The sequence below is a fragment of the Cebus imitator genome, unplaced genomic scaffold (genome assembly GCF_001604975.1).
Source record: "Cebus imitator isolate Cc_AM_T3 unplaced genomic scaffold, Cebus_imitator-1.0 Scaffold48, whole genome shotgun sequence".
Classification (NCBI taxonomy): domain Eukaryota; kingdom Metazoa; phylum Chordata; class Mammalia; order Primates; family Cebidae; genus Cebus; species Cebus imitator.
The window spans coordinates 7,248,180-7,257,497 of record NW_016107363.1 but is presented as its reverse complement, the minus strand read 5'-3'; the positions used below and the strand labels follow the sequence as shown (position 1 = coordinate 7,257,497).

The 9,318-nt window shown below is 41.9% G+C and overlaps 1 long non-coding RNA gene across 1 annotated transcript in view; it reads left to right on the top strand.

The window, feature by feature from the left end:
* The first annotated feature begins 6 nt into the window (after window positions 1-6).
* The window catches only part of LOC108303550, a 16,841-nt gene continuing 7,529 nt past the window's right edge, over window positions 7-9,318 (top strand). The window contains exons 1-2 of the long non-coding RNA XR_001824895.2: window positions 7-132; window positions 5,641-5,643. This is a non-coding gene — a long non-coding RNA (uncharacterized LOC108303550). The remainder of the gene's footprint in view (window positions 133-5,640; window positions 5,644-9,318) is intronic.

Here is a 9,318-nt window from a genome sequence, read left to right as displayed (position 1 = left end):
ACTGAATGTGCATTTTATTGCTTTACTCTGACTTCATTCTGTGGCACCCACCTACAAGGGGAAGTAAGTTATTTTTGGTATTTCGGAAACTAAAGTCCTTATGGGATGGGGTCTAAAATTCTCCTTTCCTGAGTTCTACTCCACAGAGTCTTAGGTACTTGGTAAAAAGTTGTCTTCTAAATTAAGGGTCATTGCTTTTGTTGTCTAGCTGCTAATTTTTGTTTCTTTTGCTTTTTAATCAGTTCTCAATAGGATATAGTTTTATGTTCTCTAAGCTAAAACTTGGAGTTAAATGTTCACTAGATTATCAGTTATGAGCAGTGTTAAAACCTGTTAATGTGGAATGTACCTGTCAGTGCCTCCTTTATTAAGGGGTTCTTTGAGAACAAAAGAGAAAAGACCTACTTCATTTGACTGCAAAACTGTTCTAATTGTTAATAAAGATTTTTTAAAAGTGTTAAAAAAAATACAAAAAAAATTAGCTGGATATGGTGGTGAATGCCTGTAATGCCAGCTTCTCGGGAGGCTGAGGTGGGAGAATCACTTGAACCCGGGAGGTGGAGGTTTCAGTGAGCCGAGATAGCACCACTGCACTTTAGCCTGGGCCACAAGAGCGAGACTCTGTCTCAAAAATCAAATACAATAAATAAATAAAGTCACTACCGTTCAGAGCTGCTATTTTCTAGGTGTTCATAAGGGCTAGAAAGTTCTTCCCTTTACAGAGACAAAATCAGCCATTTTGTAACATACACCCATTGGTCTAAGCTGTGCTTGCTGAGATTACACAAAAGAGTCCAACTCTTCTACATGATAATCCTGCAATCATTTGAGAATAGTTATCCCACACCCCCATGCCTTCTAGTTTTCAGGATAACTACCCCACATCCTCCAACCGTTCCTCAAAAGATGTAGTTTCTAGGCCATTCATCATCCTGTTGCCCAATCTGGGCATACTCCAACTTGTCAACATCACTCTTAAAGCGTGGAAGGAAACACCATCCATCCTCCAGGTGTGATCTGACCATTGCAGAATGTACTCTGGGACTATTACTTTCCTTGTCCTAGCCACCAGGCTTCTTTTAATGCCAGTTCATATCACATTTACTTGTTTTGGCAGCCAGGTCACATCACTGGCTCAGGTTGCATTTACTGTCAACTAAAGCCCTGGGTCTTTTTTCATGTGAGGAGCACTTAAGTCAGGGTAGACTGTGTTAGCCAAGAGCATGACTAGATTCATGGCTCTGCTGCTCTTCTAATATTACCAAGAGCACTGAACACAGGATTAAAAACATTCCAAACTTCCCTACTCACCCCTAGCCAAACTTCTGGCATTTCAACAGTTTTCGCAGAAGAAAAAAAAATGAAAGGGTGCGCATTAGACAATGGTGTGAATTGTGAAATGCAGTGTCAGGTCTCTGGGCTTAGTTTTACCAAAAAGACCCACAGGGAGTCCAAATCTCCTAGATATTTACCTAGACGGGCAGCCAGGGGACTTCCCTCTTGCGCTTGAGGTAAATGCTGTCAGGGGTGCTAGGACATAACTATACTTGTGGTGGTGAAAAAACACATAGAGAAATACACAGAGGTCCAATGCCAATGTGTTATCAATAGAGAACTGAGTTTACTGCTGTACTTCTCTGAAAGACAAAAGTGCTCAAATACAGATTTTGGAGGGAGGATCCAGCCAAAGAAAACTATAAAATGCACAATCATGGCCAGATGCGGTGGCTCATGCCTGTAATCCCAGCACTTTGGGAGGCCGAGACAGGCAGATCACTTGAGGTCAGGAGTTCAAGACCAGCTTGGCCAACATGGTGAAATCCCATCTCTACTAAAAATATAAAAATTAGCCAGGCATAGTGGCATCCGCCTGTAATGCCAGCTTGGGAGGCTGAGGCAGGAGAATCACTTGAACCTGGAAGGCAGAGGTTGCAGTAAGCCGAAACTGTACCACTGCACTCCAGCCTGGCAACAGAGAAAGACTCCATCTAAATAAAATAAAATAAAAACGCACTATCAGGTTTTCCTAAACTGTGTTTCCTAAAAAAATGGTGGCTGGGTGTGGTAGTGGCTCAGACCTCTATTCCCAACACTTTGGGAGGCCAAGGCAAGAGGATTCCTTAAAGCCAGGACTATGCAGCACATACCTGTAGTCCTAGCTATTCAGGAGGCTGAGGCTAGAGCATCACATGAGCCCAGGAGATCAAGGCAGCAGGGAGAGGTGATTATACCACTGCACAGCCTAGGCAACAGAGTGAGATTCTGTCTCAAAAAAAAAAAAAAAAAAGAGAGAGAGAAAAGAATAATAAAGAGCTTTTTGTTTTGTTTTGTTTTTACATTCTTAATATTTATACAGGGCCTGATATGTGGCAGGCACTCAGTATGTATTTAATTAATGACTGAATGCATTTTTAAAAAGTCTATCTTGAACTGCTCTTTCCTTATTTTACAGAATTTTCCTTCCATGGTCATTTGTATGAACATATTAAAAGTTAACATTAAAATGTTTATTAAGTGTAATGTACTCTTAGCTTGAGAAAAGTAAAGATAGCACAGGGGGGGAATAACCTTATTTAAAGGTTACTTTTCGGCTAGGTGCAGTGGCTCACACCTGTAATCCCAACACTTTGGGAGGCCAAACTGCGGGAGAAGTTAGAGACCAGCCTGGGCAACATAGGGAGACTCCATGTCTACAAAACATTTAAAACATTAGCTGGCCATGGTGGCCCATACCTGTAGATCAAGCTACTTGGGAGGCTGAAGCAGGAGGATCTTTTGAGCCCAGGAGCTCAAGGCTGCAATGACCTATGATCATACCACTGTACTACAGCCTGGGCAACAGAGCAAGATCTTGTCTCTAGAAAAAAATAAATAAAAATAAAGATTACTTCTCCAACTGTCTGATGCAGTTAGTGCTAGGAAGTGGGCTTAATAGGCTCAATATAAGCCAAAATGCAAAAGGAGAAAATAGTCAAATTCAATCAGAGATGTGAGGCCTTCAGTCATAACTTATTTTGTCTAGGTTTACACATAATTCTGGCTGGTCCAAGTTCAGTGCTGTTTACAACTAATTGAACACAATCAGTTAGAGATTTCTTCTTTTTTTTTTTGAGACTGGATCTTGCTCTGTTACCCAGGCTGGAGTACAGTGGTGTGACCAATTAGAGATTTCTTTGTTCCTTTTCTACTCCCAATGCTTTAAAAATAATAAATTTATACATAATTTTAATAGATTTATTTTTTTGGTTTCCTAGACTAAGACGCAAATAAGAAGAGCAAAGAGGTTGCTTGAGGCAGAGCATAACAAGAGCAGAAAACAAATACAAACAAAAAACACCGTAGGTTAATAGAATAGAAGGAAAAGAAAAAAGTGAGTCAGAAAACAAAACTTTAGATGATGCACAGTAAATTAATAGTGTTTCCTTATGGGGCATAGAAGTGCCAGGAAATAGAAGTACTGGTGAATAAAATAGGTAATTTTTCTTTTTGTTTTACACAATATATATTTAGAGCATTATTTAGAAATAACATACATTGCTTTTGTAAGTAAAATATTAACAGAATAAAATAGAGTTGCTTACGGTAGTAAAAAATTAGAAGTCACCTAAATGTCCAACAATAGAGAAATGAATTTTTAAAATTATATATCGCGGGCTGGGCACAGTGGCTCATACCTGTAATCTCAGCATTTTGGGAGGGTGAGGTGGGTGGATTGTTTGAGCCCAGGAGTTCAGCGTAGACATTTCTCTACAAAAATACAAAAAAAAATAGCTGGATATGGTGCATCTGTAGTTCCAGCTACTTGGGAGGCTGAGGTGGGAGGATCGCTTGAGCTTAGGAGGTTGAGGCTGCAGTAACCCATGATCATGCCACTGCACTTCATCCTGGGCAACAGAATGAGACCCTGTTTTAAAAAATAATACATTAATCCCTTTGAACTGGAGCTGCAAGGTAAAAAATAAAAATAAAAATGTTTTAAATTCATAAGTTTCAATTTGTGTACCATTCTGAGTAGCATAATGAAATCTCAGGGTGGTCCATCTCATCCCTTTGTCCATGGTATCCATGTTGTATATGCCAACGGTCCTTAACATTATTCAGACCAGAATGGAGGGGATGGTTTTGGTATGATTCAAGTACATTACATTTATTGTGCACTTTATTTCTATTATTATTACATTGTAACATATAATGAAATAATTATATAACTCACCATAATGTAGAATCAGCAGGAGTCCTGGGCTTGTTTTCCTGCAACTAGATGGTCCCATCTAGGTGTGATGAAAGACGGTGACACATGTCAGGCATTAGATTCTCTTAAAAAGCAGGCAGCCTAGATCCCTTGCATGCGCAGTGAATGATAGAGTTCACATTCCTATGCCGCTGCTGATCTGACAGGAGGCAGAGCTCATGCGTAATGCCAGTGATAGGAAGCGGCTGTAAATACAGATGAAGCTTCGTTCACTTGCCTGCCGCGCACCTCCTGCTGTGTGGCCCAGTTTCTAAGGGGCCATAGAGACCAGTACCAGTCCCTTGCCTGGGGGTTTGGGGACTCCTGGTATATGCTGCTCTACTGTTAGTCACTTAGTAGTTGTCTGCATTACCAGATTGACTGTTACAGTATCGCAATGCTTGTGTTCAAGTGACCCTTATTTTACTTAATTATGAATGGCCATAAAGTGCAAGAGCAGTGATGCTAGCAATTTGGATATACCAAAGAGAAGCCATAAAGTGCTTCTTTTAAGTGAAAAGGTTAAAGTTTTTTGGTTTTTTTTTTTGAGACAGGATCTTGCTCTGTCACCCAGGCTGGAGTGCAGTGGTGCTATTATGGCTCACTGCAGCCTCCCAGGTTCAAATGATCCTCCCAGCTCAGCCTACCAAGTATCTGGGACTACAAGCACAGGTCACCACACCCAGCTAATGCTTGTATTTTTTGTAGAGATGAGGTCTCCCCATGTTGCCCTGACTGATCTCAAACTCCTGGCCTCAAGTGATCCGCCTTGGCCTTCCAAAGTGGTGGGATTACAGGTGTGAGCCCCGGTGCCCAGCCAAAAGTTCTTGACTTAATAAGGAAAGAAAAATCTTGGCCAGCATGGTGGCTCAGACCTGTAATCCCAGCTCTTTGGGAGGCTGAGGCGGGCGGATCACCTGAGGTTGGGAGTTTGAGACCAGCCTGACCAACATGGTGAAACCCTGTCTCTACTGAAAATACAAAAATTAGCCAGGCGTGGTAGCACATGCCTGTAATGCCAGCTACTCGGGAGGCTGAGGCAGGAGAATCGCTTGAACCTGGGAGGTGGAGGTTGCAGTGAGCCGAGATCGAGCCATTGCACTCAAGCCTGGGCAACAAGAGTGAAACACTGTCTAAAAACAAAAAAATACTAAAATAAGGAAAGAAAAAATTCATATGCTGAAGTTGCTAAGATCTGCCATAAGAACAAATCTATCCATGAAATTGTGAACAGTATTGTCATAACTGTTACATTTCATCAGTTGTTTATCTATTACTGTGCCTAATTTATAAATTAAACTTTATCATTGTTATATATGTAGGGAAAAACTTAGTGTTTATATGGTTTGGTACTATCTGCAGCTTCAAACATCTACTGGGGATCTTGGAACATATTCCCTATGGAAAAGGGGGTACTATATCTATTCTATGCTTGTGTGCCCATTGTATTTTGGAAGCACATAATAATATGATTCAGAAGTTCATAGCTGGAGAGGAATCTTGCCTTAGGTTGAATCTGCCTCAAGTGTCACTCATATCTGATTTAGAAGACATTTAGATAAGGGATTCAACTTTAGAGTTGTTGGTGGAACAAGATAAGACTTTTCAAGTTACTGGGATAGAATGGATGTATTTTTGCATGAGAGAAGGACATGAATTTGGGGGGCGGGCAGGAGTAAAATATTATGAACTGAATATTTGTGTTCCCCTCCGAATTTCTACATTGAAGTTCTAACCCCCAATGTGATGGTATTTAGAGGTGAGATCTCTTAGAGGTCATTAGGTTTAGATAAGTTCGTGATGGTGAGGTCCCCCCATGATGAGATTAGTGTACTTACTAGAAGAGGAATAGAGACTAGAACTTGCTCTCTCTCCACCATGTGAGGACACAGTGAAGAGGCTACCATTTTCAAGCCAGGAAAATAGCCCTCACCAAGAATTGAATTGCCTGGCACTTTATCTTGAACTTCCCAGCCTCCAGAACTATGAGAAATAAAGATATGTTTTTGTTTGTTTGTTTTTGAGATGGAGTCTCGCACAGTTGCCCAGGCTGGAATGCAACGGCGTGATCTTGGCTCACTGCAACCTCCACCTCCAAGGTTCAAGCGATTCTCCTGCCTCAGCCTCCCAAGTAGCTGGGATTACAGGCACCAGCCATCATGCCCGGCTAATTTTTTGTATTTTTAGTAGAGATGGGTTTCACTATATTGGCCAGGCTGTTCTCGAACTCCTGAACTTGTGATCTGCCCACCTTGGCCTCCCAAAGTGGTGTGAGCCACCGGGCCCGGCTAATATATGGTTTTCAAGCAACCTAGTCTGTGGTATTTTGTTAGAGCAGCAGAGCTGACCAAGAAAGCTATTATCCATTATTCCCTTTCTCCTTAGTAATGCAGGCTGGCCGGGCACAGTGGCTCATGCCTGTAATCCCAGCACTTTGGGAGACCAAAGCAGCAGGATCACTTGAGCCCAGGAATTTGAGACCAGCCTGCACAGCATAGTGAGATCCTGCCTCTCTTAAAAAAAAAAAAAAATACACACATGCACACACACACACACACACACACACACACACATATACACACATACATATATATACACACACAGACATACATTACACACACACACACACACACACACTCATAATGTAGGCTGGTTAAATTCTGGAGTGGCACTGATCTCAAGGGAAACACTATATTCTCAGTCTCCATTGAAGATATATGTGGCCATATGAAAAATAAGTGCTGACTGGAATACCTGGTTATGTTCTTTAAGAAGCAAGAAGAAAAAATAAATAAAGCAAGTACTTGTTGCCCTTTTGGAGTTTTCTGTTTTTCTTTTTTTTTTTTTTTTTTGAGACAGAGTCTCACTTGTTGCCCAGGCTGGAGTGCAATGGTGCTGTCTCTCAGCTCACTGCAGTTTCTGCCCCTGGGGTAACTGATCCTCCCACCTCAGCCTTCAGAGTAGCTGGGACCATGGGTATGCACCACAGCGCCCAGCAAATTTTTGTATTTTTTGTAGAGATGGGGTTTCACCATGTTGCCCATGTTTATCTTGAATCCCTGGGCTCAAGGGGTCCACCCACCTTGGCCTGCCAAACTGCTGGGATTAGAGGCGTGAGCCACCTCGCCCATCCTTGTTCCCCTTTTATAAACCCCTTCGCTTCCTCCCACTGTCATCCTGGACATGAAGGCCAAAATTTCAGCAGCCATTTTAGGTCTATAAAGAAAATATCAAGAGAGTCATATCCAAAAGGTGGTAAACCAATGCCAGCAACAGTTTGCCTCTGAACCTCTTCTTTTTTTTTGAGACGGAGTTTCGCTCTTGTTACCCAGGCTGGAGTGCAATGGTGTGATCTCGGCTCACCGCAACCTTCGCCTCTTGGGTTCAGGCAATTCTCCTGCCTCAGCCTCCTGAGTAGCTGGGATTACAGGCACGTGCCACCATGCCCAGCTAATTTTTTGTATTTTTAGTAGAGACGGGGTTTCACCATGTTGACCAGGATGGTCTCGATCTCTTGACCTCGTGATCCACCCACCTCGGCCTCCCAAAGTGCTGGGATTACAGGCTTGAGCCACCGCGCCCAGCTGAACCTCTTCTTACATGAGAAAAACTGTTATCTGTGTAAGGTACTGTTAGTTAGATCTGTTACTGGCAGCCAAATGTAATTTATAACTGACATGAGTCAGCTTTTTCATTAGAACTTTTACCCTGTGCAAAACTACATCAGAAAGTTCAAATAGTATGTAGAAGTTAGAAATGTGTGTTTAGAGTTGACTTCTTAATTACTTTTATATAAAAACAGACTTTAAAATAGGCTTGTTCTTTTGAGGAAAGACTAGTAGTACTCAGCATTCACTTTGTTCAAATTTGCTCAGTATTCCAACTTTGGTGTGAGAAGAGAAGAAGAACCTCACTTGACTTTTGGGTGATTGACACTTAATATGTAATTTCGGATTTTTTATTTAACAGGGAGAGTTGGGGAATTGAATGATATACTATTTTTGGAAGATAAGCATGAAGGGCTTGAAGATCTTAAGCTTGGGCACTTCAGACTTCTTTTTAAAATTGCTCTTTGGTCTCTTTTCACTTTTCATTTACTGAAATAAAAAAATAAAATAAAAAATAAAAGAAATAAAATAAACAAATTGCTCTTTGGAGTAAATCAGAGGGAAACAGAAAAGTCTGGTATTCCTGAATTAAAGGCTTTTGAATTATCTGGGAAATGGTTAAAATGCAAATTCTCATGTGTCATCCCAGAGCCACAATTTAAGAAACAGTGAAAGAAAGAGACTGCTCAGTTGACCAGGTGCCCATCACATTTTTTTTTTTTTTTTGAGAGACAGAGCCATGCTCTGTCACCCAGACTGTAGCACAGTGGTGTGATTATAGCTTACTGCGGTCTCAACATCCTGGCTCAAGCAGTCCTCTCACCTCATCCTCCCAAGTAGCTGGGACTATAGGCACATGCCACTACACCCAGCTAATTTTTTTTTAAAGATTTTTTTGGCTGTTAAGTTCATTCAATGCAAAATAATCCTCTCCAATTTTACTGAGGTGGTGGACCACATCCATGACCAAATCCACCTCTAAACTGGAATTGGGTTGCTGACGCAGCCCCAGCCTCGGCTTTCTTGTCGGCACCAGGGGGCACAGCACTCCGTGTGTAGGTGTCTCTGTCACTTTCCCTCTTGTGAGTCACAGGTCACTCACCCTCCAGACCTTTAGGCCAAGGCCTGCCAGTCTCTGGATGGCTGGGGGGCAGGCACAATCTCCAGGGGCATATGAAGGTAATCACAGAGGTACTGGATACTCTCATTGGTAAGGTGCCAGTAGAAAAGTCTCCAGGTAAACTGTTCACTCATGTAGACTCAGGACTTGAGAGACTGCATGGCCTTCATGACCTGAAGGTTGGGCACATACTTGTCTGCCAGCTCCGGGTGTTAGACATTTGGACATCCTTCTTGGCCACCATGACTCCCTCCTTAAAAAGGAGTTCACAAATGGCAATCCAGTTCTTCTTAGGCATCAACATCTCAGCAGCTGGCTTTTTTTTTTTTTTTTTGAGACAGAGTTTCGCTTTTGTTGCC